At 36.0% G+C, this 21,336-nt stretch overlaps 1 pseudogene; it reads right to left on the bottom strand.

The window, feature by feature from the left end:
* Nucleotides 1-324: 324 nt before the first annotated feature.
* The window catches only part of LOC129085251 (UDP-glucuronosyltransferase 2B31-like), an 89,235-nt pseudogene continuing 68,223 nt past the window's right edge, over nt 325-21,336 (bottom strand).

Genomic DNA, 21,336 nt, shown 5'->3' with positions numbered 1-21,336 from the left:
AAAGTGATAAATAATTATTTTATTAATAATAAAAGATATTAAAACCCAAACAACAGGATAATATTTTTTGTCTATCACATGATCAGATTTAGAAAATAGCACCCAGTACTAGTAAGGGTTCAGGGAAATGTTTCCTGTTTTGGCTTCACATATCTATATCCTCCTAGCTCAGGTTTTCATTACCTCCTGTCTGGAAAATCTCAGTAACTCCATTCAAACTTGTCTGCCTGAACCAGTCTTGTATTCTTAAATCTCACACTGCAGCCTGAGAAATTTATCTAAAATAGAATTCTAATTATATTGCTACATGTGTTTCTCAGCCTCTCAGTTTCGAAGGTGGAATAGTTCATAATGTCTCTGTAAATTAACAGCTAAACGCATGACCGTGTTGGCAAAAATGGCACCAGTTGTTAGACTGGTGGAGTCAGAGGACTTTGGTTCAGCAGCCTCAGGACTTGTGTTCTGACTAAGAAAGAATCGAGGGTCAAGACTCAAAACTATAAGAGGAAGTTTATTTAGAAAATCACAGAGGTAGAAGTGACCTGAAGAAAAATGGTCTCAGGAAACAAGTTACACAGACAAAAGAGGGCACTTAGAGCTTAGAGAGGCAAGGAAAATGTCTTAGGGAAGGGCGGTGAGGGAAGAAGAGGGAGTGCTCCACAGAAAGAGCCACACTGGGTCCTCCCCCTTGAGGGTATTCATCTGGAGGTCTCAGGGGTGGATCCCAATAGAATATTCACCAGCTTTTCAGGTGCGTCCTTTTAGAGTCATCGTTTCCACAGATTGGTCAGCCCTGGGGCCTCTCTTAACCGCTTGGATGGGCTATCTACTTTCTTCTTGAGCTGACCTATCAGAGCCTGTTCCATCATTGTCTCCTGTCTTTGTATGGAAGTCAGACGGGGCTTTTCTTTAGCCCCCTTTTTCTTCTCTAAGGGTGCAGGGTTCTACCGCTTGACTGGCTACAGGCCAGAAGAGAAAACGTTAGGGCGAGGATCTGACTGCATGACAGGAAATGATCTAGAGGAGGGAAGGATGCCTCAGAGTGAGGTCCTAATTAACAATACTTATTTTCAATAATTACTCTCCCAGTTCTGCTTGTTGCCAGGGATTCGTTGCTAGGTGCCTGCAATTTTCTACCCTGGTGACATTCTGTAACCTGGCCAATTGTCCTGCTCTGCTCATGCCTGTATGACTGTCTATCATAGCTACAGTTCAGTTTGACATGGCTAGTAGCAAAGAAAATAGAAAAATCACCAAGCCCAAGGTTTGTTCATCTGACAGCAATAGGAAGCCAAATTAAAATTACAGTGTTGCTTAGTAAATATAGAATTAGAAATTCAAATTTTTAAAGAAATCAGGTTAAAGAAGCTTGGATCTCTCATGACTTCAGCTATTTTCATCAGTCTGCACGTTCTCTGCCTGAACAGTACTTGTATGGACATTGGCAACTTTTCATTTTAGGGTTCCGTATTTTCTACTCCCAATGGAACTTACCTTTTTGTTTGTATAGGAGATCCAAAACATTTCCTCTACTTCTTAGGGTCTCCAGCCAGGCCTGAGAATTATGTTAACATAAGAGATTAAAAGCAGATAGGAGAAAAGCATAGAAATTTTATTTTCACATATACCTGGGAGTCTTTGTTAGAAAATAAAAACCCCAAAAGTGCTTGTATATTAGGTTGAACAAAGTGTAGTGAGAAAAAGTACATAAAGTATATGGAGAGACTAAAGGAAGATAAGGGTTATTTTAACAGGGTTTATGGGTACAAATTCTTCTGAGCCTCAACTCCCTGTCTCTGGTGATAAAGATTGTTCTTTTCCTCTAGGTTCAGGAAAGCCTTCTTTTATGTGGGAGTTTTCTCCTGTTTTTAGGCAGTGAGGAAGACAGAGTACCTTTCATGCATCTTTTGTTTTTCAAGTTTCTTTAGCTCAAAATATTCAATATGTCAAGTCATCATATTTTGGGTGATAGATTCTGAACCCCTTCATTTATATCATCTTTCTAAACAAGATATAATACCACTGCTTAGTGTTTTACTTATTAAACTTTAATCATATTCCAGATTTGTCTAAAAAGATTGCATCTAGGTTATTTTGATTATGTTATGAGGCATTCCCAAACTCTTTAGTCCTGCAGTTCTATACACCAATTTAAGCAAATATTTGAGTAACTACTCTATGCAAAGTAGTATTTGATGTTCTGAGGATAACCAATGACTTAGACATACACTGTTGCAGTTGTTTTAAAAATGCTGTGAGAGTAGCTTTCCCAGAAGGAAATGTTATTTTTTTTATTGTTACTGAATGGTCTCTCACTGCTAACACTATTTCCAAATATAGAGTATGGTTAAGTTTGTTACAAATGTTAAGCAATTATTTTATAGCATAATTATCTCATAATTATCTATACATATAGGCTTCTTTTAAAATATCAAGTGAAGATGATCCTACTTTCACATTCTCCTTAAATTTAACAGTAAATAATTTTATTTTTTGATAGTTTATTTTTCGATATTTTTTCCATTACCATTTATCCACCTTATACTCTCTTCCACCTCAACCCATTCCCTTCCCCCGACAATCACCACACTGTTGTCCATGTCCATGACCTTTTTTTTGCTTAAACCCTCCACTTCCTCCCCCACAGAACTGTCAACATGCTCTCTATCTATGAGTCTGTCTCTATTTTGTTTGCTAGTTGTTTGCTCATTAGATTCCACATATGAGTGAAATCATATGGCATTTGTCTTTCTCTGACTGGCTTATTTCACTTAGCATAATGTTCTAGAGGTCTGTGCATGCTGTCACAAAGGGTAAAATTTTTTTTATTATAGCTGAGTAGTATGCTATTGTGTAAATGAATCATAGCTGTTTTATCCACTCATCTACTGATGGACACTTGAACTGCTTCCAAGTCTTGGTTATTGTAAATAATGCTGCAATGAACATAGGGGTACTTATATTCCTTCAAATTAGCATTTTGGGTTTCTTCAGATATATTCCCAGAATTGCTGTGTCATAACTCAGTTCCATTTTTAATTTTTTGAGGTAGCTCCACACTGCTTTCCACAATGGCTGCACCAATGTGCATTCCCACCAGCAGTGCACAAATGTTCCCTATTCTCCACTTCCTCCCCAGCACTAGGTGCTTGTTGATTTATTGATGATAGCCATTCTGACAGGTGTGAGGTGATATCTCCTTGTGGTTTTAATTTGCATCTCTTATGATTAATGACGTTGAGCATATTTAATATGTCTTATGGTCATCTGCATGTCCTCTTTGGGGAAGTGGCAGGGTCTTTTGTCCATTTTTTAATTGGATCGTTGGGGGGGTTTTGGTGTTGAGTTTTATAAGTTCTTTATAATTTTGGCTATTAATCCCTTATGAGATGTATCGGCAATATATTCTCCCATTCAGTGGGTTGTCATTTCATTTTGATGATGGTTTCCTTTGCTGTACAAAAGCTTTTTAGCTTGATGTAGTCCCATTTGTTTTCTTTTTAATTTTTAATTGTTATTCCATTACAGTCATACCAATTTTCCCCTTTTGCTCTCCCCACTCAGTTCAGACCCTGCTCCCACAATCAATCCCCACACCATTGTGCATATCCATGGGGCATTCATAGATGTTTTTTGACAAGTCCCTTCCCCTTCTTTCCAGTACTATACCCCTCCTCCTCCCCTCTTATCTCTGTTTCCATGCCTGTGGTTCTATTTTGCTCATTAGTTTATTTTGTTCATTAGATTTCTCTTATAGTTGAGATCATATGGTATTTGCCTTTCACCACCTGGTTATTTTCACTCAGAATAATATTCTCCATTCCATGCCATCACGAAAGGCAGGAGTTCCTTGTTTCTTTCCCCTGTATAGTATTCCATTGTATAAATGTACCAGAGTTTTTTGATGTACTCATTTACTAATGGGCACTTAGGCTGTTTCCAGCACTTGACCATTGCAATAAGCATTGTTATGGACATAGGGGTGGTTAAGTTCTTTTGAATTGGTGATTTGGGATTCTTAGAGTATATTCCCAGCAGCGGAATTGCTGGGTCCAAAAGCAGTTTAATATTTGGTTTTTTGAGGAAATTCCATAATGTTTTCCACAGTGGCTGCACCCAGTCTGCAACAGTGCACTGAGGTTTCCTTTTCTCCAAATACTAGCCAGCACTTGTTGTTTGTTGATTTATTAATGATGGCCATTCTTACAAGTGTGAGGTGATATCTTTTTGTGGTTTTAACTTGCATCTCTGATGGGTAGAGAGAGTGGGCATCTTTTCATATGTCTGTGGGCCATCTATATAGCCTCCTCAAAGAAGTGTCTATTCAGGTCCTTTGCCCATTTTTTAATTTCATTGTTTTTCTTTTTTTTTTAATTTATAAATCATGTTTATTCTATTACATTTGTCTCAATTTTTCCCCCTTTGCCCTCCTCCACCCATCTTACCACATCCCCCGCTCCCACAGTCAATTCCCACTCTGTTGTCCATGTCCTTGGTTCATTCATACATGTTCCTTGTCTAGTCCCCTCCCCTTCTTTCCACCATTGTCTTCTTTCCCTCTCCCCTCTGGTCACTTTCAGTCTCCTCCATGTTTCCATGCCTGTGGTTGATTTTGTTCGTTAGTTTTTTTTGTTCATTAGTTTATTTTGTTGAATAGAGTCCACTTATAGGTGAGATTATATGGTATTTGTCTTTCATCAACTGGCTTATTTCACTTAGCTTAATATTCTCCAGTTCCATCCATGTTGTCACAAAAGGTAGGAGTTCCATCTCTCTTTCTTTCTTTCTTAAATGCAGATTGATTTTATTTATTTTTTAAATGTCAAAGTTAATTATAAAATATTCTAAAAATTTAAAACCATTATAAAGTCTCAGCAATTAAACCAACATGACACCAGCACAGAAATAATCAAGTAGATCAATGAAATATAATGAGCATTCTAGAAACAAACGTTTATAGCTGTCTAACAATGTAATAGATGATTAAATTGATATTTTAAATCAATGGTGAAAATAAGGCTTATTCCACAAATAAGGTGCATGGACCACTATTATTTGAAATAAAACAAATATAGAGCCCTATTTCACACATTATACAAGAAATATTCAGGTGAGATAAAAATCAATATGTAGAATCTAAGGAGTTTTTGAAGAAAATAGAACTAATATTTTTCATGACCTGAAGTAAAATGTTCAAACCCAGAAGCTATAAAGTAAATATTGACAATATGACTATATTAAACATCTAACTATATAGTAATATACATATTTAAAAAGTTAAAGGACAAGGAATAGAATAGGACAGTATTTGCAACACACATAAAACATGGTTAATAGGGTTTTTTAAGGAAAAAAGTTCTACAAACCTTTAATCAATAAATGGATAAAGAATACCAAAAAGTCATTTAAAGGTTTTTTTAAAAAAATAATAGAAATAGGCAAGAAACATACAAAAACAGGTTTAGTTTCAACAAATAGTAAAGGAACAATTAAAATAACATCATTGTCACAATCAGATTAATGAGTATTAAAAATATTGGTAATATCAAATATTGGCAACTCTGAAAGGAACTGGGTATATTCATAGAAACTTTTTCTTCATCTTAAAGCAGTCTCTTTAATATATTTTGCAGTGCTGGTTTGGTGGAGGTGTATTCTTTTTGCCTTCTTTTGTCTGGAAAACTCTTTATTTCGCCTTCCATTTTAATTGAGAGCCTTGTTGGGTAGAGCAGTCTTGGTTGCAGGCCTTTGCTTTTCATGACTTGGAATATTTTTTGTCCAAAGAGGACACAACTATAAAATATTAAAATTTTAATATTACATCTTGGAAAAGAGCTTTGTTTTTTGCTCTTTTCAAGTTTGTTTAAGTGTAAAGTTAGATTGTTTATTTGAGCTTTTTCTTACTCTCTTTTGTTTTAGATAGACCTGTGATGCTGAGAATTTCCCTCTTAGGATAGTTTCCCTGTGTCCTGCAGATTTTAGTTGTAGTTCTCTCATTTTCATTTGTTTCAAGATAGTTTTTGATTTCTTCCTTTACATCATTGTTGACACATTCAGTGTTTAATAACATATTATTTTGTTTCCATGTCTCTGTGTGTTTTTCAGTTTTCTTCTCATGTTTGATTTCTAGTTTCATAGCATTATGGTCAGAGAAGAGGCTTGATATGATTTTAATCTTTTTAAATTTATTAACACTTATTTGTGTCCTATTATGTGGCCTATACTAGAATATTTTCCATGTGCACTTTAAAAGAATGTATATTCTGCTGCTTTGGGGTAAAATGCTATGAAGATAGCAATTAAATATATGTTCCTTGTGTGTTTATTTAAGGCTACTGTCTCCTTGTTGAATATCTGTCTGGAAGATATATCCATTAAAGTCAATGGGATGTTAAAATTCCCTACTATGACTGTATTTCTGTCCATCTCTACCTTTATGTCTATCTAGATTTGCTTTACATGTTATGGTACTCCTATTTAGATGCATAAATGTTTACTAAAGTTACATCCTCTTGTTGGATTGTGGACACTATATTATGTTTACAAATGTTTACTAGGGTTATGTCCTCTTGTCCAATTTTTGGACACTACGTTATGTAGTGTCCTTCTCTGTCTGTTACTATAGCTTTGTTTTAAAGTCTGTTTTTCAGATAGATACAAGTATTGTTGCCACAGCTTTTTTTGTCTTTTCACTTGCATAAAATACCTTTTCTTTCCATTTATCTTTAGTCTGTTGTTATCTTTCACTCTAAGGTAAATCTCTTGGAGACAGCATATATATGGGTCTTGTTTTCTTATCCATTGAGCTACCCTATGTCTTTTGATTGAGGATTTAAGCCATTTACCTTTAAAGTGGTTATTGATAGATATGTATTTATTGCCATTTTATTTAAACTATTTTCCTATGGCTTTTTTTGTTTTCTTCTTATTATTATTTTTAAAGCAAGCTTTTTAACATTGGTAGAAATACTGATTTGGTGATAACAAACTACTTTAGCTTTTTCTTTTCTGGGAAACTCTTTATTTCCCTTTCAATTTTAAATGATAGTTTTGATAGGTAAAGTAGACTTTATTGGAGGTCCTTGTTTCAATCACCATGAATGTTTCGTGGCAATCTCTTCTGGCCTGAAATGTTTCTGTTGAGGTATCAGATGACAGTCTAATGGGAGCTCACCTGTAGGTAACTAACTGCTTTTCTCTTGCAGATTTTAAGACTCTCTCCTTGTCTTTAAGCTTTTCCATTTTAATTACTATGTGTCTTGGTGTAGGCAACTTTGCGTCTATCTTTTTGGGACTCTCTGTGTTTCCTGGATTGTGCATCTTTTTCCTTCACTAGGATAGGGATATTTTCAGTCATTATTTTTTCAAATAGATTCTTGATCCCTTGCTCACTCTCTCCTCCATCTGATATCCTCATGGTGTGAATTTGCTATACTTCATGTTGTCCCAAATGTTTCTTAAGCTCTCCTCATTTTTAAAAAATTCTTACTTTCTTTTTGCTGCTCTGCCTGGGTGTTTTTTTCTATCTTATTTTCCAAATCACTGATTTGATCCTCTGCTTCAACTAACCTACTGTTTATTTCTTCTAGTGTATGATTTATTTCAGATATTGCATTCTTTCTTTCTGATTGGTCCTTTTTCCTGGTTTTTATGTTTTTTTCATGCTGTTCAGCATCTTTACAATCATTACTTTGAACTCTATATTTGATATATTGCTTGTTTTCAGTTCATTTAGTCCTCTTCTGAAGAATTCTCCTGTTCTTTTATTTGAGGCCTGTTTTTTTTTGTCTTCCTATTTTGGTTGCCTCTTTGTGTTGTTTTTATGTGTTACATAAGTCTTCAAAGACTATGGTGTAGACCTACATCAGACACTGCCTGTAACCCTCCCTGGACAACCTGTTTGGAGCCATCAGCAACCCACGGCTTGTGGTTCTTTCTTATGGGCCTGGGAGTGTGTGGAAAGAACCAAGTTCCTCATTAAGGCCAACTTTTGTCAGCACCAGGCCTGGGGGAGGGTTAGCTACAGTCTCAGACCTCCCAGAGACTTTCCTTCACCTGCAGGCTTTCTGTTAGGCCTAAACTTTGAAAGTGCTCCCAGCTGTGCTACTTAGCAGCTGGACTTAAAGCTCCACAGGGTGGGGCAAGAGGGATTCCTGCAGGTGGGGCTATTGCTTCCTCCAAAGATGCTGCAACATAAAGGGGAGTGCTCTGCCCAAGGAAGATGTCTTCTGCAGCATGGAGAGTGACTCAGAAGAGGAATCCTAGCAGCTGACACTTCAGCTTTCTCTCCACAGAGCCACCAGCCCCAAATTGTCCTCACATGGCTCTAGACTGCTCTGCTCTCCCTCCGCCAGAGATCAGGGTAAGTGGCTGCAAACAAAATTTTGTGTGTTGTCTCTTTAAGAGGATCTTGGCATCCCTAGCCATTTCTCCCTGGCAGACAGAAGCCCTAATGCTTTTCACAGCCAGATATTATTTGGGTTCCTTCTCAGTTCTTGTGCTCTAGGCTGAGGATCCTAGCTGGAGTTTAAACCTCGCACTTCTAGGGAGAATCTCCTGCCCCTTGCCACTTAAACATCCCTCCAGAACTTCAGCTGCCAACCATGAGAGCCCAGCCAGGCTTCTTGTGCTTCCGTGCTTCTTACTAGCGTGTTGTAGTGGTGTGTTTTTTTTCTGTAAGTCCTTGATTATAAAGCTTCTCTCTAGCTAGTGTTCAGTTGGTTATTCAGATGATTTTTCTATAATTTAGTTGTAATTACACTTTGGTCCTCGGAGGAGATTAGTATGGTTTCTACTTACTTTGCCACCATCTTGGATCTCTGGTTTTTGTTTCAACAATAGATAATTTTAGATAATACATAGTACAATATAATAGGTTTTGCTTTTAATTCATGTTAAAGGGTTTGAATTGGGAGCAGAGTTTAAAAAACTGTCATTAAATATTTTGCTACATTCATGTACTTGCCTTATGCTTCTATCACCTGACAGTATTGGACTTTTATCTGAGCTCTGACTTTGAGCAGCAATGGTTAAGAACTCCTTGTACCATTTTTTGTTCCAGGAAATGGCTAATCAAAAAGCACAACTCTGGCCTTTCATATTCCAAGAGGCCTACATCCTTCCTCATAACTCTCCTAGGGCTCTGACTTCCTTATTTATCTGCCTCTATGAAATTCCAGGCCCCTCCCCTTTCTTTGAGGGTTCCTCATTAATAAATTTTTTTATTGCAGTTGTTTAAATAAAATAATCTCCTTAATTGTTCAGTGCACTTTGTCTTTTACACACCAAATCATAATGTTCAATGCTGCCTTAACACAAAATTGATTGGGTTTTTATAAGGATTAAATGAGTGAATATTTGTATATTACTTTGGGTTTTTTAATGGTTTTATTTATTTTTAGAGAGGGTTAAGGGAGGGAGAAAGAGAGGGAGAGAAACATCAATGTGTGGCTGTACCTCGTGCGCCCCCTACTAGGAACCTGGCCTGCAACCCAGGCATGTGCCCCAATTGGGAATCGAACCGGCAACACTTCAGCATGCAGGATGATGCCCAGCCAACTGAGCCACACCATTTAGGGCATGTACAGTACTTTGAGTGGTATCAGACATCAAGTACATTGTAGATTCAATAAACTGTAATACCTGTATTATCTATAATAATTATTATTATTTAATTATTGGTTATTCCTAATTAATGTGAGAGAATAAATATTATTTAAATTATTAAAGAAAAAATGGATTATTACATTTGTAATGTAGATGGTAATGCAGGCTATTCAAGAGGAATCATCATTGCAATGCATGTAGAAAAACTGCTGTGGGTTCTTGCAGTAGGGGAGAGAGCTTAAACTCAACTTCAAATGCACATAGTCAAGTGGGAACTTATAGTCAAGGGGCAGGTTGGGGGGTCATTACTTAGAGGAACCAGAGGTGATTTTGTCCAAACCAACCTAACAGGATTCTTGTTGAAAGCAGCCCAGGGTGATGAGATATCCCCTGGAGGATAAAGGCAGATGAGAAACCCAATTAAATATTGAGAATAGTCAGATGTGGAACATGGGAGATTCTAGTCAAACTGACTTATCAGGCTTCCTGCTAGAAATGGACAATGCTGAGAGGAACACAAAAGTCCAAAAGTCAGGTCTAGTAGAAAAAAAGTTCAGCAGAGACTGAGTAATTTGGTCAAGGAGAGACTCTTTGTCATCAGGGAAGGATACTTAGAAAAATACAGTCATCTATACATTTAACTGTGGTACTGCAATCCGACCTGAATTGTCCAGAGGAGAAAAAGGAGGGAAAGGTTAAAGGGGGAGGTGTGGGGAAATGACAAGGCTCTTCTACAAGATTCCCAATGCTACTTCTGAAAAATAAGTGAGCATCATCTCTTCCAATCTCATCATTTGAAATATATATCCTCAGTCTAAATCCCCTCCCAACTTTACAGCACTGCAGTTCTCATCTAACAGACACCTCTTCCTTCTCCTTCAATATATTCATCCTACAACGCTGCATTCTTTCTCTACATCAATATCTTCTGCATCCTAAGCAACTTAACAGCTCCAGTTCTCTTAGTCCCTACTTCTCTCCTTGATGCTGCAAACCTCTACTTCCATTCCATCAGCCAGGCACCTGCAGAGACTTTGCTTTGATCTTCTCATCCTAATAAGCAGTCCTTTGATTATTTAAATCAAAAATCCCACTTTTGACAGAATTTCTCTTTTATATGCCACATGTTTGTTTTTAACTTACAGAGGCTAACCTTCATCATGACTTTCAATTATATAACAGATAAAAAGCTATCTCCTTGCCTCCTAAGGCTTTCTTCAAACTCCAGTGTGTCAGTGATATTTTCAGCTTCAGGAAATTAAGTGAATTAACTCAGACTTCTGTGAGAGCTTCAAACATTTAAAAGTAAGCTGAGACAGTGATCCCTTAGTGCACATTTAAGATACGAGAGATTGTCTCCAGTCCTGAACAGCTTTGCTCATCCACCTACATGTGGCATGCAAATACAATATTATCCTTTCCGTGTATGCCAAGCTATGGAAAAGGATTGGAAGCACTGACTTAAAAAAATAGAATTTTACTGTCTAACCTTCTGGGATAGGGTATTCCAGACTGGTGCTATAATTCAACAATGTCACTGGACAACCAGGCTCTTTCTACCTTTTTGGTCTGTCATCCTTATCATGCTCTCATTGTCCTCTTACTTGTTGCCTCACTGTACCAAACGGTGCCAGTTTCTCCAGGCCTCAAAACCACAAATCACATCTGCTTATATCTCATTGGCCAGAGCCATGTTACATGCCCACTTTAGTTTCAAGAAAAGCTGGGAAATTGAGTTTTAGGTTTTATAGCCACTATAATAGAGTCAGGTAGGAATAAGACAAGGAATGAGCGTAATGTGAGCCCATCTAAATGTGTGACAAACTGAGATTCCAAGATGACAATATTTAATACAGCCATCTCTAGCAGAAATTCAATACCCTAGACATTCCTAACTATGCAGTGGAACTATGGCATCTCATTGAACCCAGAATATTTCCCAGTATCTGCTTCTAGCCACTTCTTAAACAGCAGGATGATGATAGAGGAAGAATGAGACCAATTTAATTATTAATTCTCACTCTCCAGTTGAAATTTGATCCTACTGCAGCTCAGCTTTCTTAACACAATCCTACTTGTGGTTATTACTGGTCTTTCTTTTAAATGTCCACCCTTTTCTTCATAGGAATGAAAATTATACCAAAACTATCTTGTGTCGTATCTCTTGTTGTATAGTAAGTCAAACTCTCCCTTATGCTCTTAATACTAATAGCAAAAGCAGAAAGAGGAGCAGGACCAGCTCAAGATCCCAGTCAAGTGGCAAAAGCATCAAGATTGAAGAGAGGGCTACTGTGAAAACTGAAGTAGAAAGGAGCTGCTCAAGATTGCAGCTGTTATTTGGCAGCAATGTGAATAGGGAGGGCAATAAATTCAGAGGGCTTATACTACACCCAAATAGAGTTATTTGGACTGCATTGGGTTCTAATCTGCATTATTCTCTAACCTGGTCTCTTTTGAAGGCTCTGGCCCTGTCCCCATGAATGTGCCACAGGTATTACTTACCTCCCCTGTAGTTTCTCATAAGTTTCTATTTCTTCTCTTGGCATTTTACTTTATTTCAGTTCTACATTTCAAAGTCCTAAAAAAAATAAGCCCAATCAGATGTTTATGATCTGCACAGGAACGTGAGAGTGATATCAGAAGCAAAATGGAAAAGAAAGTCACCTATATTGCCGTCCCTATAAGTTAAATTCCAATTTTCAGAGCATAAACCACGAGAAGTTTCTGGCACGGACTGCTAGGAGGAAGAAAAATTCAGGATACCTTGAGCTAGAGCTAGGAATGCATCTTGCCACCTTGGTTTAGAAGAATAGGAGCTAAAAAAAAAAAAAAAAAAAAAAAAAGCCATTTCAAAGTTGCCAATGGTTTTTTGTTTCACAAAAACATGGAAACATAATTGGGACAAACAGTTCCTTTGTTCTGATTAACCCTCCTGAATTTTTTTTTGTTGCTGTTGTTCTTACATAACTGTAAAGCAATGACTACAATTATAAAAGGAGAGGTTTTGTTTAATTTTGTAAAAGATTGTTCACTTGGTAGATAAGAGTTGAATTTCCACAGATTTGGTTCCCTTGCATGAATGTCTTCCCTGAGATTAACACTCCTTTATACCTGAAAAGAGTTGTTTTTCTTGGGAAATGTGAGCTGAGGACACTGCTGATAGATGATAAGGACCCAAGGGCCAGAGGTTAGCAGTGCTGCTTTCAGCTCCTGATTGTGCGGTGTGATAGAGTTAAGGAGGCAGACTCTTCTGCCCAAAATCTTTCCTCAACTAACACGCCCTTCTCTTCCCCTCTTTTCTCCCACCACCTCCTCCTCTCTCTCCCTCCCCTTCTCTCTCTCTCTTCCTATCTTTCTGTATTTATAATCTCTGCTCTCTCTCTCTGGTAGTTTCATTATATTCTATTACAAACGAACATTCTCCACAAGATAAGAAATAGGACCACTGGCATCTATTTTTGAAAACTAACCCTAGTACTCAACAACAAGGCCTTCCTTGCTATCTCCATCTGACGAAATAGTACAACTTGGATCATATGACTTACCTCACCAAAGCAGAAGTGTTCTGACTGACCTGGGCTGAGCCACATGCTCAGGAATATAAGCTTTGCCACTAAAGGAAAGTGTGATGGGAATTGGCCAGTAATTTGACTGGTGTCCTTGGCGGCTAAACACAATAGCTAGCACTTGCATTATGTGAAAAGCTGACTAAGAGCTATTTCTTAACTCTGAGCATATATCCACTGCTTCAGAGCCCCATTTGTGCCGACTTGTACTCTCAAGCAGGCCCTTAAGGAAACAGAGAATAGACATGTTGTTCAAAGCTTGAACACTAGCACTAGGAAAGGCACCCAAATATATGTGAATGAAGTAATAAATGAAAATCTTGAATGCATTATTTCTGGAACTTTCCCATTACCTACTTTGTTCACATGCTTCTTTTCTTCATGTAATGGTGTCATTATGGGTGGGGCAGGACAGGGTAGGGGGTTGGTAGGAGGCTTAGGGCTGGGAGAGGTAAGAGGAGTGGTCTTGTTTACCTCTTTGTTAACTGGATAATAGATGATGAGGCTTGGAGGATACAATTTATTTTCAACAACATGAATTTGGACCATTTAATCCCCATCAATCTGTGAAGTAGAAATCCAAGGTCTTGGATTTGTAAATATGTTAGTATGAGTGTAATCAAGTTTAAACTGCATAAGGGATCAGAATAAATTTTTAATATTTACCATTTTTATTGAAAAAAATCAAGAAAAATAATTTTTAAAAAGAGGGGATAACAGTTTATAACAGTAACATAATTGCAATCATTAAAAAAAATGTTTACCACAGATTCTTTATTACTCTTCAGGGCAATAACAATTATGCTTTATTGTTAAGTAATGTGTCAAATTTATTTGGCAAATTCTTTTCTTTCCAGTTTCATTGAGATTTAATTGATATATAATATTGTGTTAGTTTATGGTATAAAACATAATGATTTTATATATGTTTATATTGTGAAATAATTACCACATACTTTAGTTAACATCCACCATCTCACCTGGTTACAAATTTTTCTTATGATGAAAACTTTTAAGTAACTATACTCCTAGTAACTTTGAATTATCAAATATGCAATACTGTATTGTTAACTATAGTCCTCAGAATTTATTTATCTTATAATTGGAAATTAGTACTTTTTGACCACTTTCACCTATTTTTTCCCCACCATTTATTTGGGATATTGGCCTGTAATTTTCTTTTCTTGTGGTATCCTTGGAATCAGGTAATGCTGTCTCATAAAAGGAGTTTGGACGTGTCCTCTTCTTCTATTTTTTGGGAGAGTTTGAGAACGATTGGTATTAATTCTTCTTTATTTTTTAAATTAATTAATTTATTTTTTCAAATACATTTGTCTCTGTCTACCCCCCACCACTTTCCCTTGCCCCCTTCTTCTTTAAATGTTTGGTAGAATTCACCAGTAAAGCCATTTGGCCCTGACTTTTCTTCATTGGGAGGTTTTTGATTACTGATTCAATCTCCTTTCTAGTAATTAGAATATTCAGGTTTTCTATTTCTTCATAATTTAGCCTTGGTAGGTTATATGTTTCTCGAAGTTTATCCATTTTTCTAGGATGTCCAATTTATTCATGTATAATTTTTCATAATGGTCTTTTATAAAATTTTTTATTTTTAATACATCAATTGTAATGTCTCCTCTTTCATTTCTAATTTTATTTGGGTCCTCTTTCTTTTTCTCTTGGCGAGTCTAGCTAGAGGTTTGTTGATATTGTTTACATGTTCAAAACACAACTCATAGTTTTATTGATCTTTTTCATTGTCTTTTTATTTTTTATTTCATTTATTTCTGCACTAATATTTGTTTTCTTCCACCTACTTTCAGTTTTGTTTGTTCTTTTGTGTCTAGTTTCTTGAGTTTTAAAGTTTGCTTATTTGAAGTATTTCATGTTCCCTAATGTAGGTGTCAATCACTACGAATGTCCCTCTTAGATTTGCTTTTGCTACAACCCATACATTTTGGTATATTGTATTTGCACTTTCATTTGTTTCGAGGTATACTTTAATTTCTCTTTTGATTACACACAGATTTTTTATGGGAAGGGAGGAGCTCAATGTCCCTAACCCCTCTATTTTTCAAGGGTCATCTATATAAAACTCCTGGTGAAGCCGAGAACACCTGGAACTGTAATTCTGTAATTTCAGAATTACTCTTACTTGTGGTCCCAGGTCCTTAACAATTTAAATATGTTTATTACTTTCTGGTTTAGAGTAATTCTTCATTGCTCAATGTATTTTTCTACAAAAAATGCAAATGTTGAGGAGCCAAAGTTTTCTGGATATCTCATCAAAACTGCATACTCATCTTTTTTCTGTCCTGCTTTAAATTTATTATTGTTATTTTCTCTCTAGAAAACAATGACTTAATATTTCCAATATAAAAATTATACTTTCTCATTCTAATCATTTTTGTAAAACTTTCTTTTAATTTGTTTTTATTACAGAAAAAAGAAAGAGAAAACAATTTTCACACTTTGACTTTGCAAACTCTACATTGTCCAGAAAGCTCTTCAAAAGTACAGTTTCACCTTGATGATACAAGTTTCATATAAAGGCCACTGTACTTTTCTATGACTAACATTGTGCATCCTGGTATCTGTGTAGGTCCAGTGATCTGTAACAACATTTAGAGTTACCCGTGTTCAATGTTTTGTCTCTTTAATTCTCTGCCAATAGCTTTCTTCAACCATGCTATGGCAGATGGTTCCCTATAGTAAAATAGTAATAGAGCCTCTCTTGGTAGACTAATCACTGGCATGGACTGGTTATTCTCATTCTTTGACATTCTTATAAAAATAACACATGCTCATCGAAAGAACACTTGAAGAACTACAAAAAAGAATCAAAAACGAATTAAGATTTACCCCTACTCTCCTTCTAGATATATACTTGGTGTGAAATTTAATTGCATTTTTGCACAGTTTGATTATGTTTCTCTGTATAGTTTCATAGGAGCATATTAGAAAGTAAAATCTGTAAGAATTTTAAGAATCTTGTTGCAATTTGCCAAATTCTTATTTCTTAAAAGGAAAGTATAGAATTTAGCTAGGATACTAATAATGAAAAGCAAGTAGGTTGGGGGAATAACTTACATTATATAATAAAGAAAAGTGACTGGTTTCATAAATCATTGACTTAGATTCAAGTTTTATTTTTGCATCTTAAAAACAACAGCTACTATTAGTAATTACTAGGATTATACTTTTATTCATCCTTCCCCTTGTCTTGCTTCTCTTCCTCTTTCCACTCCTGCTAACATTGTCACTCTCCCTTAATGTGAAGGGGTACATCTTTCAAGAACAGGTTTAGATTGAATAGAACTTTCACTTATCTTACCTCAGCCTTTACCCATCTGAAAATTTTCATACATAGCCTAAATAATTTGCAATCAAAAGATACATTATTTAACCCTCAATTAAGATCTGCTTTATGTTGCTGCTTATCATATGGTAGACAAGAAGGATTTCCTAATAAATCATTTAGCCCTGGCTGGTGTGACTCAGTGGATTGAATGCTGGCCTGCAAACCAAAGTGTCATGGGCTCAATTTCCAGTCAGGGCACGTGCCTGGGTTGCGGGCCAGGTCCCCAGTAAGGGGCACATGAGAGGCAACCACACATTAATGTTTCTCTCCCTCTATTTCTCCCTCCTTTCCCCTCTCTCTAAAAATAAATAAATAAAATCTTTTAAAAAAAATAAATCATTTAATAGTTTAGTAAAGGGTATTTGCTTTCTATTTATGTCTTAAAGATATGATATCAATTTAAAACATATAGATTCTTTCTCCCATAAGGAATATTATCCTATATATTAACAAAATTATTTTGTAATTTTAAACTATGAACAGTTTCAGATAACAGTGGTAGAAATTATCTGATCTTTATTAAATATACAGAATTTATGGTCTTTATTATATATGTAGTATACATTTTCTCCTTCATTTCAACAGGCAGTTATGATGGCAAGAACCATGTTCTCCAAGCAATCTTTACTGAGATTTCGTACAGGTTTTGTGTGTGGCAGTATGGCAGGAACACCTGCTGTAATAAGCAAATCTGTTTTACGCTCTAGACATCAAACCTTAGGATCTCAAATGAGGAATTGTTTAAATGCTGTGGTGAAGATGGAAATTGGTTTGGCTGCCAATATTGTTGGAACATAATTAATATTATTGAGAAATGATCTTCCCTTTAAGCTAGAATACTGGAAAAGAGCCTTTCAAAACATTTTAGTATTTCAACTTTCTCATCTGATTGCCAAATTACATATATAAGGTCTTTCTGGAAAAAGACCAGCCACTGTTAATATAATGAGAACAGTTTGTGCGACATCGATGTAACCTGGTAGCTGAGAAAAGTGGACTGGAATGTGCATGCATGAACAGTGGAAACTTCACTGTACTAGTCAGTGGGGGCAGTAGACACTGTTGAGTGAGCATGTGTACTATGTGGCCATCACATTCAAAATGACTGAGTGAGTAGAGCAACAAATCTGCATCAAATTTTACGATAAGCTTGAACACTCCTCTGCAGAAACTATTCAGAGATTTAGAAGGCTTTTGGGGACAACGCAATGAATGCAGTGCAAAAAAATGTGTGGCAGAAACGCTTCAAAGATGGTCAAGAATCTGTTGAATGTGATCCACATTCTGGAAGGCCTGCAACAAGCAGAATACCTGAGAATGTTGAACGTTACAGGCTGCAATCCACAAAGATCAGTGACTGACAGTGTGAGATCTAGAAGTTGATCTGGGGATTCCAAAATCTACTGTGTCTGAGATTTTGATGCAGGATTTTGGCATAAAATGTGTGATGGCAAAATTCATTCTGGGGCCTCTGCTACCAGAGCAAAAGGAATATCATGCTACAGTTGCTAATGATGCTGGGTGAACTGTGTGAGGTCCCAAGGTGTCTACTTTGAAGGAGACTGAGGCATCATTGTCCTATGTACAGTGTTTCTTGTATCTTGTATCTTCTTCAATAAATGTCTGTATTTTCCGTAGGACATGGCTGGATACTTTCTGGACATACTTCATACATTTGTCTTTAAGACCTTCATAGGACATGTCCTCTACAACTTTGATAGAAAATGCCATCTTGATCTATTGAAAACCAGTTTTTATTAAAAAAGAAATATCAAAATAGGCAGACACATATTAGGTTATTAATAATATATACCATACTAACAAAAATAACAATAGTGACAATAGTTAATATTACTTCCGTATCACTGACCATGTACCAGATATATTTTAAGTATTTTATATGTATTAAGTAATTTTTTTCTACTGAATGTAAACGAGGTTGATGTTATAATTACAAGAATAGGCGTAGTCATATCTTTAATGTCCAGTTTTTCATCATCTGTTGCCTGAATTCTTACAACCTCCTGTGTGGTCTGCCTTTCAACCCTTGCCCCTGTTCATTTCCATATGCTCATTGTATCTGGGGGTTTAATAAAAAAGGAAATCTGATCACATCTCTCCCTTTCATTCCATTTTCTCTTTTCCATTGGCTCATGCTTCAAAATTCTTGTAATTACTTATCTCTAACTTACTTTTCCAGCATCATCTGCCTCTTGAGTCAGCCTTTTCCCGCTACACTAAATTTGGACTTCTTAGGAACTGTCAACATTATTCTTCCTGTTTTACTTTTTGTGTCTTTCTCCCCATCCCTTCCTCCTATTACTGCACATTCTTCAGTTCTCGCTTAACTATCATTAATATGAAATACTTTTATTTGATCCTTGATAGATATTCTCTAGCATTGTGGCATTTCCCTATTATAATACTCTTCATGCAATTATTTAAAATTCTCATCCAAGATTTTATTGATTTGAGAGAGACAGAGACAGAGAGAGACAGAGAGAAACATTAATATGAGAGAGAAATATCTGTCAGTAGCCTGCTATACACACCCCTCCCAGATATTGAATATGAGACATTTTTGATATATGGGACAGCACTCCAACCAACTGAGACACCTGGCCAGGGTCACGCAATTTTTATTACTTGCTTAAATTCTATATTTTCAAGTATAATGTCAGGTCTGTATGGGTGGAAATTGTGTCTACACTGTTTCTTTGCATATCCAGCACTTATCTCTAGACTATGTTAGTCACTATTAAAATATTCTTTGAATGAATGACTGGCACTTTCTTATGAGTTGAATAATGAGGCTGTAATTTAATTAACTGACCCTATTCCCAAAGTCTCTCAGGTATAATACTTCATTTTGTAATGATAATGAAATTCATATTTTTGTGATGATACTGAAATATTTGTTTTTAATTGGCAGGACATTTTGTCCAGCTTCCCATATCTTTCTCATTGTGATCAAACATCCTAAATAAAGAATGCAGATACATTTCTACAGAAAATGCAAAGTAAATAAAGCAAAACCAACAGGAACAAGTTACCTTAGGCAGAGGTTTAGAATGTTTGCAATAGAGTCCTCCAAAGAACTCAAAATGTGGTGGAAGTGGGTTAAGAAATTCAAGAACCTAATAGATTCAAATGAGCCACATTTCAGCCTTCTCCTTTAACTCGCATAATGTAGTGGATCTCCCTGAAGGGGATAAAAAAGCAAACATGCTGGAGAAATTCAGGTAATTTTCTGAAAGGAACTTAGAAAAATGTCACCAAAAATCTTTAAACATGTCTTGGTTTGAAAATACAATTACAAATATATGTGTTTTATAGATTTTTTGGTTCATATAAATAAATGAGAATAATAGACTTTTATCACTAATGTCACCTCAGTACATTCAGAATCATAAGTACTAATCTAAGCACTAAAGAATTAAACATGTATTTGTTTATTCTGTAAGGATCCAAAATTAACTGATGCAAATATAAACAATAATGTCTACTCCTTAATTACCACACCCATGGAGACACCTTTCCTTAGAGTACTTAGTCTAGATTCTACAATTTAGCAAGTTATTCCCTTATTCCTATATTTTCCGAGTATACTGTTGAGGTTTTTTGAAAGTATGGCTACTACTGCATTTGGTTCCTATTAGGAGCTTAATAATATTTATGGATTAAATAAAAGTATTTGCAAAAAAACAACTGGAAAATTTTCCATGAAATACAGAGATGTGGTCACTCGTAGTTTTGTCTCATTTTTCTTTTAATGAGAAATATAGTTTTAAAAATATAGAGTAATAATTTGTATGTCCACCCTTCAACAAGATTTTAAGCCTTCAAAACAGATGATTTGTAAATACTTAGTGAAGGAATGAGTAATAATTAGAAATCTCTAATTATAAGTTCCTGAGTCTGAGATAGGGCCACTTTATCTCTCAGTTGTGAAGGACTCCTTCAGGTAACATGGGTAAATAGTTAAATTTAAATGAAACAAAGCTATGCAAGGGGAAACAATTTCCTCAATGCTCCATAAATATTGTGCTGGAAATAAGTAACTCCCCAACATACACATCTGCCTGCTTTGATGATAATTAGTTAAACTTATTTTTTAGTGTATTTTATTGATTATGCTATTACAGTTGTCCCATTTTTTCCCTCCCTTTTATTCCCCTCCATCCTACAGCTCCCCTCCCGTCAGCAGCCTCCACCTCTGAGTTCATGTCCATGGGTCATACATACAAGTTCTTTAGCTTCTCCATTTCCTATACTATTCTTAACTTCCCCTGTCTATTTTGTGCCTACCAATTATGCTTCTTATTCCCTGTATCTCTTTGCCCATTCTCACCACACCTCCTCCCTGCTGATAACCTTCCTTATGATCTCCATTTCTGTGATTCTGTTCCTGTTCTAGTTGTTTGCTTAGTTTGCCTTTGTTTTTGTTTTATTTAGGTTCAGTTGTTGATAGTTTTGAGTTTGTTGTCATTTTACTACTCATAGTATTGATCTTCTTTTTCTTACATAAATCCCTTTAACATTTCATATAATAAGGGCTTGGTGGTGATAAACTCCTTTAACTTGATCTTATCTGGGAGGCACTTTATCTGCCCTTCCATTCTAAATGAGAGCTTTGCTGGCTAGAGTAATCTTGGATGTAGGTCCTTGCTTCTCATGAACACTTCTTTCCAGCCCCTTCTTGCCTGCAAGGTTTCTTTTGAGAAATCAGCTGATAGTCTTAAGGGAACTCCTTTGTAGGTAACTCTCTTCTCTAATCTTGATGCTTTTAAGATTCTTTATCTT

The sequence above is a fragment of the Pteronotus mesoamericanus genome, unplaced genomic scaffold (genome assembly GCF_021234165.1).
Source record: "Pteronotus mesoamericanus isolate MK-2021 breed Mesoamerican mustached bat unplaced genomic scaffold, CSHL_Meso_final scaffold_232, whole genome shotgun sequence".
In the NCBI taxonomy this organism is placed as follows: domain Eukaryota; kingdom Metazoa; phylum Chordata; class Mammalia; order Chiroptera; family Mormoopidae; genus Pteronotus; species Pteronotus mesoamericanus.
Note: the sequence above shows the minus strand (reverse complement) of the source record. Positions and strands in the feature narration are given on the sequence as shown.